The following is a 17,460-nucleotide window of genomic DNA, read 5'->3' as shown; positions in this document are numbered from 1 at the left end:
ATAAATGCTAAATGCTACAACTTACACCTGTTACTTTTAAGTTTCCCTCCACTTAAGATTTCTGTTGAAAAATACTTATCACGGAACACATCGCGAGACTCGCATCGGTAAGTATTGTTTCTCTCTGCGTTTGAAATTAATTTGAAGTTGCCTAAGCAATACCTCCCCTGGCGTGCCACAAGATGTCCCGTTCCCACTGCCTGCCAGTCAATAAGGAATACCCAACGAAGCAGTTTCGAACTTGCTCGCCGGGGAAGTACCTAGGGAAGTGCTCGAGCCACTCGATCTCTCGGAAGTTTCTCTAATTTCCGCTCCTTACGCGAGTCTCGGAAAAAGCCACAACCGATAACAACTCCGAGACAATCCGAAGCATCAAGTAGGGAACAATCTCACCTCTCCTCCTCCTCCTCTTCTCCATAATCAATATTGTCAATGGAAATTGTCTTTTGCCTAATTATTTAAGAATATTATTTTATATATCCGGCAATAATTACATTTGTCACGACGTAGCTCTCATCCTGACTGCACAAGCAATTAATTTATCTATGTGATGTATCTACGCCCGCAATTTCTTTGTAGCCAATTGACATTTCTGCAAGCCGCTGTTGGATACATTTAGGCGTTCCTCGATAAAGTGTAACACGAGATGTGAATCAGCGCCATGTTGTCGGAGGACGGAGGACGTCTTGAACCGGTGCAACGCCAGCTTGTGACCCTCGCTACCAGCGAGGGGGTGGTTTTCGGGGTCGGGACGCGGGAAGGTGGCCCTGCCAAAACCACCCTACTGTACGTTCTCGCAGCGTACATGTACCAGAGGAGCAGAAGGGGCACACTGTACGTGCAACGGTGCACGATAAAGCCTCCGTCGTCCTGGCTGGATGCAAGACGTAAGATGCCTAACGATCTCTTCCCTACCTCTCTCTCTCTCTCTCTCTCTCTCTCTCTCTCTCTCTCTCTCTCTCTCTCTCTCTCTCTCTCTCTCTCTCTCTCTCTCCCTTCTGTCTCTTCTCGTCTTTCTCCCTTCCTCCTTTCCTGTCTGTCCCGTTTCACCGAAACTGCCTTCTACGGCTCTACCTTCTGTCTATTCTACTTCTCACTCCGTCCTCTTTCGGCCCACACATCTAAACTCCGTACAGCTCGATGTAGCTGAGACTTTGCAATTGCTTGCCGGTGGCTTAGCGTCTTATGCAGTGCGTCCTGCGCGGAAACCGCCGCCAATTTACGCCAATTTGTGTTTGGCATCACTTCTTAGAAATCTTCGCCGTTGCTCTAAACCACTCGCGAGTGATTCGCTCGTCTTCCTGTCCCTTAGCTCCCGGAGGATTTGCGTTGAGGCTTCTGCCGAAGCCAACGATGAATTCTAGTAATCTCTTTCGAAACGTCTCTTACATATATCTCGCTCTTTCGTAAGACTTCGTCGGTGTATGCCAACATGTTCGCCGCTAATTGCCTGCTTCTTGCATGTCGAAGCATCATGTGTTGACTTAATTGGCGTTTGATGATATTAATATACAATTAATCACGATATCTTCGGTTTTCGTAAAATATTAAGGTTCTTAATTAAATTTTATAGCAAATTTTGAATGTATTTACGTTTTTCACTGCCCAAACTTGCAATATCTAATTTTAAGTGAAAACATAATGGTTCACTCTTCAGATTTGAACTTATATATCTCTTTCCTAATTTGTTTTACAAAGAATATCCTAAGAAGAGAAATTTTATTAATATATGCAGACGTCAATTAAAAGATATTCACATCGTCATAATATGATTGAGCGAAGTACAATCGAGATTAATTGAACACTGTCGGAGTGCGACACTACAACCTGGTCACTTTCTGGTCATCGACTCTCGGCGGTCCGCGTAGATCGAGCGTGGAAACGTAGGCCGTAAATCAGAATAGTAATGCACGGTGGGCTGACCCCGAGGAAAGGTTGTTTGGGCTGACCCTCGACCTGGGTGTCAGGGGGTCCGACTGACCCTCGCCAGAGTGGCCGAGGGATGGGAAACCGGAAATTCAACCGCCGACCAAATTCTCCTTCTCTCTTTCGTTTCTTACTCGGGCCTATCTCTCTCCCTTCGACCACGTTGACCTGGACTCAAGCCAACGATAATGCTCGGTCACTCCTTTTCACGGCACACGCCCGACACCATATTCCGCGAGTGATTTATCGGCGGGCCGATGTTTAATCGTTTATTAGCACCTACCGTCCCGTCTCGAGCCCGCGAAAATTAATATTCGCCCTGTGCGTTCGGCAAGTCAACTTAGGGGAGGGAGGGGGAGACTTATTCGAGTTTTATGCGAGCCACGTGATTCGTAAGCCCGAGCAAACCGTAGCTTGTCAAACAACAGTTGCCGCGACGTCGGAATTTCCAATTGGGTGACAGACTGCCGTAATTTAAATATTAGATGCGTTACACACTGTAGCTAATTCGCCAACATTAAATAATAGAACAATGAATAATAGAAAAAATAAACGTGACACGGAAGAATAAATAACATAGAGTTTATGTAAGGAAATGAATATTGTAGTAGTCTAATAGTATATTACAATACTAATATATATTCATATATTTAATTTTTAAATCAAGTTGAGTTTTTAGATTAATCGAACAATCTGTTTTAAAATATATTCTACTATTAAATATACTAATAATATTTTTTATTAAATATATTTTCTAAATATATTGATATGTTCTTTATATTAATTCTTAAAGAGGTCATTAGCAGATTATATTGAATAAAAATCGCGACAAAATGAACGCCATAGGTGGTGAAATGCTAGTTGGACAGCTTGTTTAACGTTCGATTGAATTTTATGCTCAGACGGTTTACTTCTAAAAGTTTCTTTACTATTTGAAAATCGAATTATTCACGGTCAAACGAGAACTGACCAGCGGTCAACTGCCTGCCAGCGGGAAGTCTGGGGAAAAAGTCGACAAACCACGCCAGTTCGAGGCAATTGGACGGAATATGACCTCGGGGATAGCGCCCGCGGGGGTGCAGAGATGGCCGCCAGAGCTTAAATGAAGGGTGACCTTTACAAAATGGTTCCACATTGCACTTTCGTATCAAACAATCGAGGTACTAAAGCGCTTTAAGTAAAATTGATTTTAAAAACCCAAGATAATTAAATGTTTAACAAATAATATTTATAAAGTTTAGCAAATTAAAAGATAGTTAAATTGTTGATACAATTGTTTCATAATTCTTATACTAAAAGAACAGCTTAATAATAATAATTAAGCCTACATAATAGTTATTAAATTTTAATAAAATATAATTTTAATTAAATATTCAGCTAATATAATAAAATATTTAGCAATATTTAATGATCATTTAATAACTATTTAGTATTGAATTGGTTACTATTACTATATTTAATTATTATTAATACAATTATTAAATATTACTAAATATTAACTAGTTATATTAATGAAAAATATTTTTAAATAAAAAGTAAGAGCTTTGAAGAAATCTATCAGGTAAGCAGAAGAATAAAAATTGGGCTTTATAAAATATGCAAAACATATAAATAAATCAGATAAATTAAATATTATTAATCTATAAGAAATATTCCTAAAGAGAAGAAATATAAAATGTCTTTTCAATATATAGCTTATACTTACTCATTTATAACGTTATATGTATAATAATACATTTATATATTCGTTAAATTATTGAACCCAATCATTTATTAAATCAATTAAAATATTATATCAAAATACAAACGAGAAATGTTTTAAAGTTCTCATTTAAGATTGCATTTTAATAGCAACACCGTAATTATATTAATGAACAATTCAACCGGAAACCTCAGAATGTTTGATATCATTGCAATTGTATGCAACCTTTTTACGGGACAGAGCTCATAATTTCACGATAATTTTATTTGTACCTTCAAATCCAAATAAAGCAGTTTTGTCGCAATGCAAGAATTCGAGTATTGCTTAACGACCGATAACTCGATGAGAGATTTTACCGCGCCATTTCGCGTCGATAAACGTATATTTTTCAGGCGGTTATTATATGCGCACGATGCTTTCCAAGCATGATATTACTTTTGCATTACTTCCATCTTTCGTAACGCATATCGCGCGCATACTCGCCATTGCTGAAAGCACTTTATGGCGTGTCAATATATAAACATTTGCAGAAATACAACGAATCAAATTGATTTCTTTTTGCGGAAGATAATAAATATTTTTCTCTCGTTAAAATATATCCAATGGATTATTTTACATTAATATTACTTAAAATATAAGAAAGTGTTAGCTATAATACAAAAAACAATCGAATTAAATCTTTGCGGTTATTTTTTATAATTGGTCATTTAATAATTAGTCATTACTGCAAGAAAATTAATTTAAAAAATGTAACACAACCTATTTTATCCCATTATTGCGTTTGCAATAAGCATGTAAGTGTGTATGTATAAAAAATTGGTCAAATAAAGGAAAAATTTAACGTCAGTGTATCACAATTCATCGATATTATTATCTCAAACACACGTCTTCGTGAACAATATTGCAATGACAATAACACATGCACGAGAAAGTAAAACAAAACGCAACGCGTGTCGCGAACCGAAAGTGCGTAGCGTAAAATCTCACCTGAACAGACTCAACAGACAGCCGGGAACACCGTTGCTCCGTCGTCGAGGTGTTACCTCCGCGACGCCAATCGAAAGACTAAGCGAAAGGGTTAACATATTCCTGAATACAAAACGCATGCATATTCCATGGGGTCCCATGTGCGTCTCCTACCCTGATACGAGCACGCACGCACGCTCACATCAACGCCGCGCGTGTATCCGTGCGAGTGCACACGCACGGGGCCCAGATGGGGCCCCCCCGTGTACATATATGAGAAACGAGCTACCTGAAAGTTTTTTTCAGTTCATAGAAAAAGAGCGAGAGAGAGAGAGAGAGAGAGAGAGAGAGAGAGAGAGGGGGGGGGGAAGAAGAGAGGCCCTATGAACCCCAGAGCAGTCATTCTGACAACTATTGCTTATCGTAATGTGATTTTCATACGGATAGCTAAGACGATAATTAATGATTCGTTGGAAGCATCGATCTCTCGAATCGCCGCAGTCATTTATTTGTCGTAAAAAATACGATTCGATACTCCTCTTTTGCGATCGTCGAATGAATAGCGGATCCTCGACTTCCTAACAAGGGATAATTGTAGAAATCGAATGGGACAAGCGGCGTATAAATAATTTTTAAAAATTGATGGCAACATCTTCGGATATTTTCTGGTAAAATATTGTCTGGTATTAATATATTTGCAAATTGCTATAATAAATAAATAATTTCTGTTATATTAATTGTATGTTTACAATATAGTAAAATCTCTAGAAATTTATATCGCAATATAATTGTTTTCTTAAAGAATAAATGAGAGTTTTGAAATTCTACAGATAAATAAAATCTTACATTTGTGTATACGTGTATATAATAATTCACATTTCGATTACGTAATTCCATCAAGCGTTCGCCAATGTTACATTTCACTCGTACGTTCTGACGTGACATTTGGAATTATATTAAAGCCGTTCACTGACAAGGATCTGTCCTAATTCAGTCCGTGGACGTCCATCCTCGCGGCAGATGTGGAGAATCGCGATCTCTGACCGATCGAGTATCTGAGTCTTGGTCTAGAGGTGACGGGCGACCCTTTCCCATGTTACATACATACTGTACATACGTGGGACTTAGTTAAGACGTCACCGGGACCGACAATGCGATCACCCATGCATGCACGGGCTTCGCACCTCTGCCGTTACGTATAGAATTTGATTTTTATCTTCGAGGGCACTCGATGGGCCTCGCGATTTGGAGATAGTCTGCATCGCGTCGAGGGTACTTCAGGACACTCGGCTTTCTCGCCGCTTTTAATTCCGGCCCCGACGGTAACCGGCCGCATTCACAAATGCGCAGCCCGTCGTAATTTTTAATATCCCCCGTCCTCTACGTCGGGCCTCCCTGTTATTTTTGCATAACGGCAAATGAAAAATTAAGCCGGTTTGAAGTCGCCGTACGACTAGAGTATCAAAGTCTAAATTTGATTTCGCATCTAATGTCGCGCGATTAGTTTCGCATGTTTCATAAGCTTATCATATTCAATAATGTATGTTCGTGGGTACAATGATATTCGTCTATCTAATTCAGACCATTGAATGTCACGACTGTGCACAAGCAGAATTATTAATTACGCTTAAAGTTGCAAGTGCGCAGGATTCTCTCGTGAGAGATCTTAATTTCAAAATGCATACTCTCCACATCTTGACATCAGGGTTGCTCAGGCATTCCGTTTCTCTACTTTTTAACTGTAGTTTAGAGCTCTCCCAGCTCTCTGCTATACGTGAAGATACAGCCGCTGAGGAAGAAGTGCAATGTACGAGAAAAGACTTTCAAAATCTTTTTTTCTTTTGATAGCGAAACATTTCGAAGGCCGTGGAAACTGTTTCTCTTACGAGAAGTAGCTTTAACCTCCGAACGGGTTACCTGCCGATCCCCCCCACCGATATTCTATATTAGTCAAAACCGAATGCCCGTCACAATGACGCTGATTACTTTAATAATGGAACAGAATGGCCTCAGGGCTGGTGGCTGGGTGTTGGGTTTTCCTCGCGGGCACAATGCCTCTCGCGAAGTATACAAATAGTGAAAAAAGCAAGGGGGAGGTCGCTACGTGCCCCTTCCAGGGTGCCCCCCCCCTCCCTCTCGCTTCCGCGTTCCCCGACGATACGTCCTAGTTACCCCGGCGAGAATATTCAAATTGCAACCCTTTCGCAATGTGAAAGGAGACTTCTGCCGAACCCCTTCGATCGGATTCAATGGGCATCGATATTCAAATTTATTTGACGGAGGTTCCTCTTCCTTCAACCCTTCCTTGCCCGCCCTTACCCTGTACTCTTATCTTCTCTCTCTCTTTCCCGTTCTTTACGACCTTCGCGTTTTTCCCCGCGACGAAAACCGTTACACGTAACCGGTGCGAGTTACCGGGGGTTGGCACGGGGAAAAAAAGAATTTGCATCGCGCTCGTTTTTTTTCTTCTTCTCTCCTTCGATACTCGCGGTCTGGATCTGGAACGGAAGCCGCGTCGACAGATGCGCGCATCCGCACGTGGAAACTGTTCGTCGTTGATATTTCGAGCGGTGTTTCCTTCGCCGGAAGATCTAGCTCTCGAGAAAAGAGACACGCGCGGTGTCGCGTTACAAGGTCCTTCGGCGCGAACAGGAGTCTTGGGGCACAATGGGCGCGTCGATTTTTATTGAAATACGTTATGAAAGCTATGGCGATCCAATTGGTAGAATTGACGATTGGCCAAATTGTTACATTTCTTGATTTTTCAATGCACAGCGCAATAAAATTACATTTATATTGAGAATATTTTATATATTGTAGGTACAACTTATGAAGTACAGAAATTCAACTTAAATCGGCAGATAATTAAAAGTTGCGCATTCACAAAACAATTGTCACACCTTTAAAAGCCATAGCACTGACTCTTCTTTACTTTTCCTAAAATATGTTAATGCATATATGTATTAATAATATATAATACGTATTAACTGTAACCGACTGTGTGTCATTATTTTGTGTCCTTTTTATGAAAATAATATTTGTTATCGTCATTCACGGCGTTCTACGTTCTAGAACTCGCGAACAAGAAAATACTCGAGTGAAATGTACCGAAACAAAGTAAACAGATCACTCCAGGTTTCAATACGTCAAATAGACTATCATTCATGGAGGGATCCTAGGATATCAATTTTCAGAAAATTCAGAAAATGGATATGTCGTGAGGAAAGAATGGAAGGAATCGAGACGAGGTCTAACTTTGGGAGACGAGCATCAGCGGGGGTTCGTCAGTCAATCGCTCCGGAATTCGAGGTAATCGCTCGCGACTACGAGCATCCTCGAGGCACCCGGTACGTGAGTATTACCATGTTCGTTACCACGCTCGAGTACTCGCTCAGTCGCGGTGACGTTCTTTTAAAGCGACGACGTTCTGCTGCGAGCAAGAGGTGCGACCTGCTAAATATTCTATGGAGCATTGTTGTACCCGAGGGTAAGAAGTAAACGTGGAAAAAGAGAAGATGGCGTATAGCGGGGAGGAGAATAAGAAGAACGAGAGAAGATTGACGACGACGAGGAAAACGTAGGAAGGAGCACGAACAAGAAGAAGAATAAGAAGAAAATAATGACTGTTACGAGTCTGGGGCGTCGGGGCGAACCTGCGTCTGGGGGTTGCCAGGGGGGTAGTGAGCGTCGCGGGGATGGGACGGGGGCAGGGTAGGGGCGTCGTCGTCGTCGTCGTCGTCGTCGTCGGCGTGTCTACGACCGTGACCTGGTTTTTTCCGAAGCAACAGGTCCCTTCTAATTAAGAACACTTAAGAAAACTTCCCTCTTAAAGTTGACGCCTTTCCCTTCACTCTCTCGCGGCTGTCCTGATAACGCCATTATATTTTAATAAACTCACTAGTTTCCTCCTTCCTCTTCTCATCTACGCTTTTTCACCGTGACTATCGTCTCCTATCATCTTTTTCAATCGCGAGGTACGTCAGATGAGAACCAGAATATACATGTATACGCTGAAAAATAAATCCAGGTTTTTTAGTGTGCGTTATTACTTATCGTTTTTTTAATTACTTGACCACTCGCTATTATCACAATTAATATTTACTAAATTTATCAACTAAACACATGTTTATGTAATTAAAAATAAATTCAATCTAATTTCGCTAAAATTATACGTACAACAAACGCATATACAACAAAGAGAAATTATATGTAACGTGCAGAGAGGAATATTTCTAGTCTCAAGGCGCGTCAGTAAGACGAAGAATTTAAACTCGTTCTTGTGCATCCAAATTGGATTACGGCCTAGGCTGCTTCTTGGCCCCTCGTTTTTCATCACGACTCGTGCACGGCTTGCCCGATAGTCGCAACACTCTGCGTGAGGCAATAAATTTTACAGGCTTTATCCATCTACGAGGGCGTCATTTTTGAGGGCGGAAACCAAGTCTGTTCGCCGAAGGCGAGCTGAACAGACAAAGAAAAAAAAAGACAATCAAGAGAAATGAAAAAGCGAGAAAGATAAGGAGAGGAATTGAGAATAAAGAGGGTAAATTCAAGAAAGGAAAGAGAAAGGAAGAGAGAGAACGAAACACCCTCACGGGACGATGATGGTAGTATTGGCTGGTTGGCAGTCAGTGGCTGGGTTTCGAAGTTAAAGAGCTTCGGGGGCATACGTGAGAGGGATGTAGAGAGCCTCGACGGGGGTGAGGGCTGTGGCTGAAAAGGGGGGAGGATGAGGTGGCAAGGGGTATACGTGGGACGGGGCGAAGGGAGATTTGGAGTAGGGTGGGTGGCGTTCCTGGCGGCCATTTTGAACGCATATATCGATTGTTTGGCGGCCGGGCTCCGCTCGGCCATTCGCAGGGGTGGCTCGTGTGTCACATAACCAACCCCCGATCCGCCGTTTTCCTCTTAGCCCCCCCCCCTCTCTTCTCCCCCGCGAGAAAAAGCGTGGTGGTGTGTTGCCGCGCACGTGATTCGTCCACCGTGTGATGGACATAATACTGGACTTGTGCATGCGGACGCGTCCCGAGTGATTTAAACGGAAATGCAAAATTAAATTAATTAAATTAATCAACGAAGTCAAGGGTGAGTGAATTCGTAAAAGATTAATCAAGATAAAAGTCGAAGACTGATGTGTCAACTTCATATCGTTCGTGCATAAATAAACGATATAGAGGGAATTGAATCAATGTATATAGGAATTGTAATCCATTGAGAAAGGGATTAAGTATTCATAATGTCTTCTATTTATAGCAAAATTTCTATAATTACGATCAAAATTTCTATAATCACAATTGTGTATATAACACGTTTCGCATTTGTTTCTTAATTGTGCAAATGTAATAAACAATCTCGTACGTAATGTCACAGAAACGTCACCAGATTTTTGAAATAAGTTCTCTCTTGAAATACTTCTAAAATTTAGACAGAAAAATTGGAATATTTTACATAATTTATTTATGTAGATAAAATATTATTCATGTAGATAAATAAGAATGTTTTAATGCAAATCCTATCAATTTAATCTCACGCATCAAGTAATAAGAGAACTTCCTTCGACCCTAATAATTATGAAAATTGACCGATGTCTCTGGATGTCATAAATCTTCACTGTCACCTGACAGCACGCGTACAGCACGTGCCAAGAATGACGAGGGAGCTATTGCGTCTTGTCCAGCACGTGACCGTAGGTCGGTCACCACCGCCGGCAATGCCGCATACCCTCCATGGTCCAGAGTGGTATGGGAGGGTGGCTCCACGCACAAACTGCCCCTAAACCGGCTTAGAACCCCGCCCCGGCGAAACCTTATGGTCCAATCGGATCCCAGGTCGTCACCGTATGATCTTGCCACGCGAAACGCGCAGGTCCGGCACTAGACGGACTGGACATCGGGATGATCTCCTTTCGTGCCACCCCGTGACCGCACGTGCGGAATTCGTCCGGTATTTTTGGTATTCGCTGTATGCGCGAGTCAACAAAGAAAGAGGGAACACTTTAAATAGATTATCGATCGGTTTCTTCAAGCGTATATTTGCAGCTGTGTAGTTTTCAACCTCCTTTAACAAGTTGCAAAATTATTTTCCTGTGTTACAAATTTTATTGTGTACACACGTTGCTCTATAACATTTATAATTTTTTTCGCACGCAATTCTTTCAATAATAATTTTGGCCTAATAGTATTAATATTATACAGAATATTAAAATGTAGGTGTATCTTTATGAGCCACAATCATTTTTCACTTTTGAGATAAGATCGTAATAGAGAGAGTTTCAGATGAAGCATTAATTTTGATACATGTCGCCCTATCGTGTTTCACTCCGCAATTGTTCGCGCTACAAACCGTGGATTTATTCCACCAAAACGTGGCAATTTGTTCGCGAAGTTGCTTAAAAACGGAGTCGAGCGGGGAAACGGGCGAAATAATTCCGGGGATAAGCGTGAAATAACGCGGTGAGGTAAAACGTCGCTCGTGCCAGCGGCGGTTTGCGGACCGTTGCGTCTTAAAGGGGAAGTTTCGCACCCCCGTGAGGTAAAGTTCCTCGGCCCGGCATTCTCCCTCCTTCCCTCCCCCCCCTCCCCAATCTCCGTCTTCTCCCGCGACTTTTTTTCATCGTCTCACCCCTTTACCGTCGCTCTGGCAGCGCGCCAACTAGGTGAAAAGTGCGGAAAGTGAACTCGCGATTTACGGCATCGCCGCCGCGGTGAGAGTAACGGGATAGGGGAGGGGAGTCGAACGAGGCTCGAGGGGGACGAGGGTGGGAAAGCCGCGGAGCACCTTCCTTCGGAAATTTATTCAAATTAAGGTACGCCGTCGGACGCCGACGACCTCGCGGACCGCGGCAAAAATCGAAAGCGCCGCAAGGCGCCCGCACCCGTATAATTGGCGACGGTGAAAGTCAACGGCGACTTTGAAAACCCGCTCCCTCCTGTCCCCCTGCCCCTCCCCCACCCCCTCCTCCGCCCCCTCGCACCGTTGGACTATTTCATCGTCGGAGTTTCGTTCGACGGTTGAACTTTCGTTTCGCGGCTACGAACTGCTGCGAAAAGTTTTCTCCCGCGATCGCATCGGCGGCACGACGGCGGAGGGATAAGCCCCGAATGAACGATCGAATCTTCCTCGTAATGGCGTAAGTGGGTTTCGCTCGGAAATGACATTCCTAATTGGATTTCGGAAATGCCATACCAATTGGCACGATTGATAGGCAATTGATAGATGTTATTGCAGCTCGACGTGATCTTTTATACCATTGTTTCGCGGTACATTGAAATTGATTTAATAATTTTGAAGTGTGAAACTTTATCATTGGTGAACGTATAAAGGTGAAAATTACGATTGGCTTTAGAGCAAAGGGAAAACGAGTAATATAGCAAGGTATAATTTTTAGCGTAATGGATCATGCTGCCCATCAATAAGGCGCAATTGAGCAAAGGTACGTTTCGTATTGATTTCCGCAGGTATCTTAAAATTCTGTAGCTCCCTCTTTTTTTAAAACACGCTTCTGTACTTTCAATTCTTGAAGTCCGCATGGATCAACGAACAGATCGTTGTAACACGCCTGATCGCGAATGCGAATCCCTTAAATCTGCGTAATACGCCTTGTCAGAAACATCCCGGTGCTCTCGACACATCTCGCAAAACGTATCTTCTCTTCGCTCTCCCGTTCTACCCCTATCCGTCCGTCGTTTATTCACCTGTGACCCTCGCTCTTTTCTTTGATCGCGTCTTCGACAATCCGTTCTTTCAGAAAGAAGACTTCCCGCGCGCTCGATGTGCGTACCACACTTACACACCCCTTTACGTTCGTGCGTACGCCCCCGCGTGTACACCGCACGCACACACACACATACACGGACACACGCACGCAACCGCACGTCCGTGTATTCGCGTAGACGATGAACGTGATACGTGTCTGGCGGGGCGCGCGTGTGCGGGCGCATATCCTGGAATACGAGGAGCTCTAATCCCCTTTTAGAGACTCGGCTCATACCACACATTGAGATATGCCTTTGACGGGCGCTCCTGCCGTGCTATTGGCTCGGCGTAATCTCATGTAAGTTGGGTTGCCTAGCCGCAGGAGTCTTACACACGCATACACACACAGACGCGCGCGCGTTAAGGCCCGTTCACACAAGACCGCGAGAGAGTTTCACCCGGGCTCTTCCCCGACCTGGTCTCTCGGAGTCTCCTGTTACCCCTGTCGCACACACGATCGATAGGGCAGATGCCTGACGTACAGTCGGCGCATGCCCCGCCTGGAAACCAGACAGACCGGGCAGCAGAGATTTCTCCCTTTCTACGTCAGAGGGCACCTACCTCCGTTTCTAGGGTGGTTCGAGGGCTAATCTTGGTTGACTTAGGGGGATGCAAATCAGTTTTTGATGAAAATACACAATAAACTGTACTTGCGAGAACCTGATTACGCTTGTGCTCCCACAAATTCATTAATTTGCTTCAATATAATTTGCTAAATTTATATTAACAATCCTCTTTCCGCAGAAATAATAACAGTACAGGATGACGCGACTATAAATAATGTTAAATCGAATACCATTTAGAGAAAGATCTTCAGTACCAACGTACTACATTGTTTTTTAAACAAGCGCTAAAAATAAAACTTTGAAAACATAAACTAGAAAATATTTTTTAGCAGATGATGTAGCAGATAATATTTTTATAATAAACTGTTTCATACTTCGTAATAAGTAACGTTTTTATAACGTAAAATAAAAAAAAGTCTGAGAAATTTAGTCCCAAAACTGGCTACATAGTCTTTTTTTCCCTTTAACATAAGTTATTTGTACAAAATATTTATGAGAATATATATATATATATATATATATATATATATTTATTATATTTAATTATTTCAATGTAAAACTTTTGTCAACTATATACATTTCTTATAAAAATGTAATATTGAACAGTATTAATTGGTTAGTAATTGTTACTTATTTTAAGAGCACTATTGTTAGTACTTTTAATACTAGAAATAAGTAATAATTCTTAGCCAATTTAATACTACCTAATATTAGATTTTTATAAGAGATACCTTACGCTGTTCATCAAACGCATCATGTAATGCGATTATATATAAAGATTAAATTAGGTTATTAGTTTTTATGTGAAAGATTTTATATGAAAGAAAGCTATGTATAAATGTATGATTTTTTTTACAAATTTGTATTTTTTGATTGTCTAAGAAAATAAATTATGTTCCACAAAAAAGTTAGAAGCAAAATTATAAAGCAGGTCTAGAACGGAAATAAATATCGCGAGAGAAATAATAGCAAGTTTTATTTTAATGTACATTGTCGCGCGCATTGTCAATTATTTTATAGCGTAACGTTAAAAAAATTCGAAAAATCTGACATACTATCTCCTACGACTCGATTAGAGTTTGCGATATTACGAGCCAATGATTCACGCATCACTTTCTTTACTTAGCCGCGAAGATATGATAATGATTAATCAACCTCCCGTCCAAACATAATTCCGCCGAGACGGTTGCAGGAATGCTAATACAGGCTCGCAGGATTGCACCTGCGGAAAAGCAACCCTGCACACATGTTCGCGAAGGACCCGTCCTGGGGCGGGACAATAAGAGACCGGCGACAATCACAGAGGCAGACACGTTTGCGCTACGCGCAATTTCTATTTGCGTTGCACATGCGCTCGTAACATACGGTGCAAATTTAATTAAATTTTTGACGGGTCATGCCTTAATTAGTATCAATATAACCTATTTTCGGAGGGTAAAATATCACGGTGTATTATATTACATTTAATTATAAATGTACCTTCTACTTTCTATTTTTCTACTTTATCTCGAAGCATGTATTGATAATTCGCTATTTCGCCCTTCGCGTAAATTGCAAAAATAAATAAAAATTTAGATATGACACAGAGATTTCTTTAATCGTTAAAATTTGGTTGGTTTTTATCAACACATACTTTTTACAAATAAAAAGCAATCTGCGTCTTTAATAGGTATCGCGAATCTTAGTAGTCTTGAGAGAATGCGGCACGTTGACTATATTTACTATTTTAACTTATTTCATTTTTTGTCATTCTCTTTGCCAATTTAGAGAACGACGAGAAATGATGCTCTGATATACTTTTAGCGGTAATAAGATGGATTTTCGTAAGGTTTCTCGTTATTTGCGCTGAACTTTATCGGACGTCCCCGCAGTCAGGGACAATCAGTTGCTACGCAAAACTTGCTTGCGATGACCCAAGAGCCACGTGTCTTTTAGCCACCGCACACCCCCCTCGCTATGTACACGAAGAGCGAGCGGTGCGCATGTTTTTTCTCGCCCGTCCAGTTTTATCGTAATTGCCAGCTTTACGTAAGGCTGTTTGTACACGTTGTGTTATCATGAAATACGGCGCTATTTGTACAATTGTTTGCTCCTTCACCCGTGGTGTGGCGACGCGGCGTCACCACCTTCTGCGTGACCAGGAACGAAAAATTCCGGGCAGGAGGCTCTTTTTCGGTGATTTAAATCACCCGGAATTAATTTATTGTCGGTATTAAGCGCGCGGACTTTCTTTCTACGATACAGCTGCGATAATGGTGCATTTGGTGAGGGTATCTCAACAAGAGATGACGTTTGCAATGAGCAAACGAGTGTAGACCGTTTGATCAAGCATTTTACAGATTTCTTCTTATTAATCTTTATAATACTTTTCTTAGTCCACGTGTGTGTGTGTGTGTGTGTGTGTGTGTGTGTGTGTGTGTGCGTGTGTATGTAAGAGCTGCACTCTCTTTCAACTATTCTTCCCCCGATTTGCACGAATTGCATCGAAGTGTGACGAAAGCTCCGCCCGACATTGAGTCACGCTCGTCTTCGTTCGAGTTATCAATCGCAGCCGCCGCACTCCGATCGGTCGGCCTGCGAGCACGTGATTATTCGTCGGATTAAGCAGCGCAGAGCGAAAATATTCCCGAGCCAATGACGTCGCGCGCGAATATTCCAATAACGGCGATAGCAAACTCAGAGACAGATAAGAATTCGGATTCTCCGCCATTAAGGCGTGCGTGAAGATTGGACTCGTAAGAATCGTAATGGCGACTGTCATTCTGATGCTGAATGCGTTAATGTTACGCGCACTTAATTAAAAAAAAAAGAATAAGATTTCTATGCAATTCATTGAATTGTGCGCCGAATAGATTTTTTGATTTTCAAAACACAGTTGTAAGACAAACATGATTAGCAATTTTACAATATTAAATTAATAATCAATTAATAATAATAATGCTAACAAGTCTTTGTTTCCTTTTTCCTCCAATTATATAGAAGATCACACAAGTAAGCATCAGGATGAAGATTCAGCTATAAAGTAAGGCATATTCTCTGTTAGTTGCGTTTTCATGTCTATATTCTCTTATTGTCTTTATTTAAATTCCTATTCCTATTCAATTGTAAGAGACTTTTTTTTTTCGACGATTGCTTGAGGCTAAAACTTTCATCGAGATTTTAAACGTCAATCAGTCGCTGTTAAAACGTTTCCGAGCTCGCTTTTGTCAAAAGCTTCGCTTTTAACGTCCGTTATCCAGAAACACCTTTCCTTCAGCGTGTAAGTCGAGCGAATCCATTTTCGTTTCACGCAACGTAATCCCATTCGACGTCTCTAGGCGCGGGCATTTAGTAAGGAAGATCGATCCCCCATAGAAAATTGTCCGAGCAATTTGTGATCTTTCACGATTCTCGCTGGACCACGAAAACGAATCTCGTTTAAGGACGTCCGACGTGCTAGACCATATGACATAATCCTGTCCGATGCTTTCGTGCGCGATTTTCTGACCGGGGACACGAATCCGGACGGTCCGGGAGACTTAAAGCAAAACGCGGCCAAGTTTCGTAAATACAAAAACACACCGTCGTACGAAGAGCGACATAGAAATCGCTGCAGGAAGATACGCAATAATCCGTTGGTATCTTTGTTTAGAAGTGCTTATCTGCATTTGATTAAAATTTCCTGGTACGATACGGTCGCCACCGTCTAGAATTTATAATTTATTTGGCTTACTTGGCAATGTTAACTTAGCCCATTGGGTTCGTTGAATCAGTAAAAGATAAACATGCAACAAGTATGTGACATTAACATAAAAAGTACAAAGAAACATTTTGTTATAAACAATACTGTTTTACGTGTATAATACAAAAGTTATATCACAATGTTTAAAATATCTGGAAATATGGATAAATGTGTCATTTGTACGGATTTTTAATCAAAATATCGAACAAATCTTTTTTATTTAGAAAGGACGTTTTCATTCACTAAAATAAGTATTTTATCAATATATGTACGTTTATATAAACGTTACGCATAAACTCCGACAGTTTTGACAACCCTTTGATAATACCTTTCGTCACACAACAAAACACAAAGCTCGGATAATATAATCGCATATGAAATACGTATCACCCACCGTGGAGGTGGGTGAGAACCAGCCCAATAAAAAAAAAAAAAAAAGAGAGAGAGAGAAAGAAAAGAAGACACGTATACACAGAAGTCTCTGAGTCGAGGGGACATAATGGTAGAAAGACCGATAAGTGGAGGGCTTCGGAGCCCGACGTGAATCGAGGACAGCGTTAGAGGATGAGGTGCAGGTCAGAGGCATCTCGCATGGACGCAGGTCCTTTGGAGCTTATTCGTCCAGGGAAGAAGAATGGACCCCCGAATCCTTTTCGTCCGTAATTCGGGACGGGGCCAGCTGCAAAAACCCCCTCGGATCCTCGGGCCCGTGATCGCCGTACGTTCTTAGCCCTCCGGGAAAGGATATCGTGCGTAAGGGCGCACCGGCGCAAGGGGGACAAATCTTTTTTTATATCTTAGATCCTGGCCGATCATTTTTTTAC

At 41.6% G+C, this 17,460-nt stretch overlaps 1 long non-coding RNA gene across 1 annotated transcript; it reads left to right on the top strand.

The window, feature by feature from the left end:
* The first annotated feature begins 795 nt into the window (after positions 1-795).
* Positions 796-17,074, top strand: LOC114255480. Its single transcript, XR_003626730.2, has 3 exons — positions 796-807; positions 8,268-8,271; positions 16,547-17,074. It is a non-coding gene; the product is annotated as an uncharacterized LOC114255480 (long non-coding RNA).
* The last annotated feature ends 386 nt before the right edge of the window (positions 17,075-17,460 follow it).

This window comes from Monomorium pharaonis, chromosome 3 (genome assembly GCF_013373865.1).
Source record: "Monomorium pharaonis isolate MP-MQ-018 chromosome 3, ASM1337386v2, whole genome shotgun sequence".
Lineage (NCBI taxonomy): Eukaryota > Metazoa > Arthropoda > Insecta > Hymenoptera > Formicidae > Monomorium > Monomorium pharaonis.
This window is presented reverse-complemented; position numbering and strand designations above follow the sequence as displayed.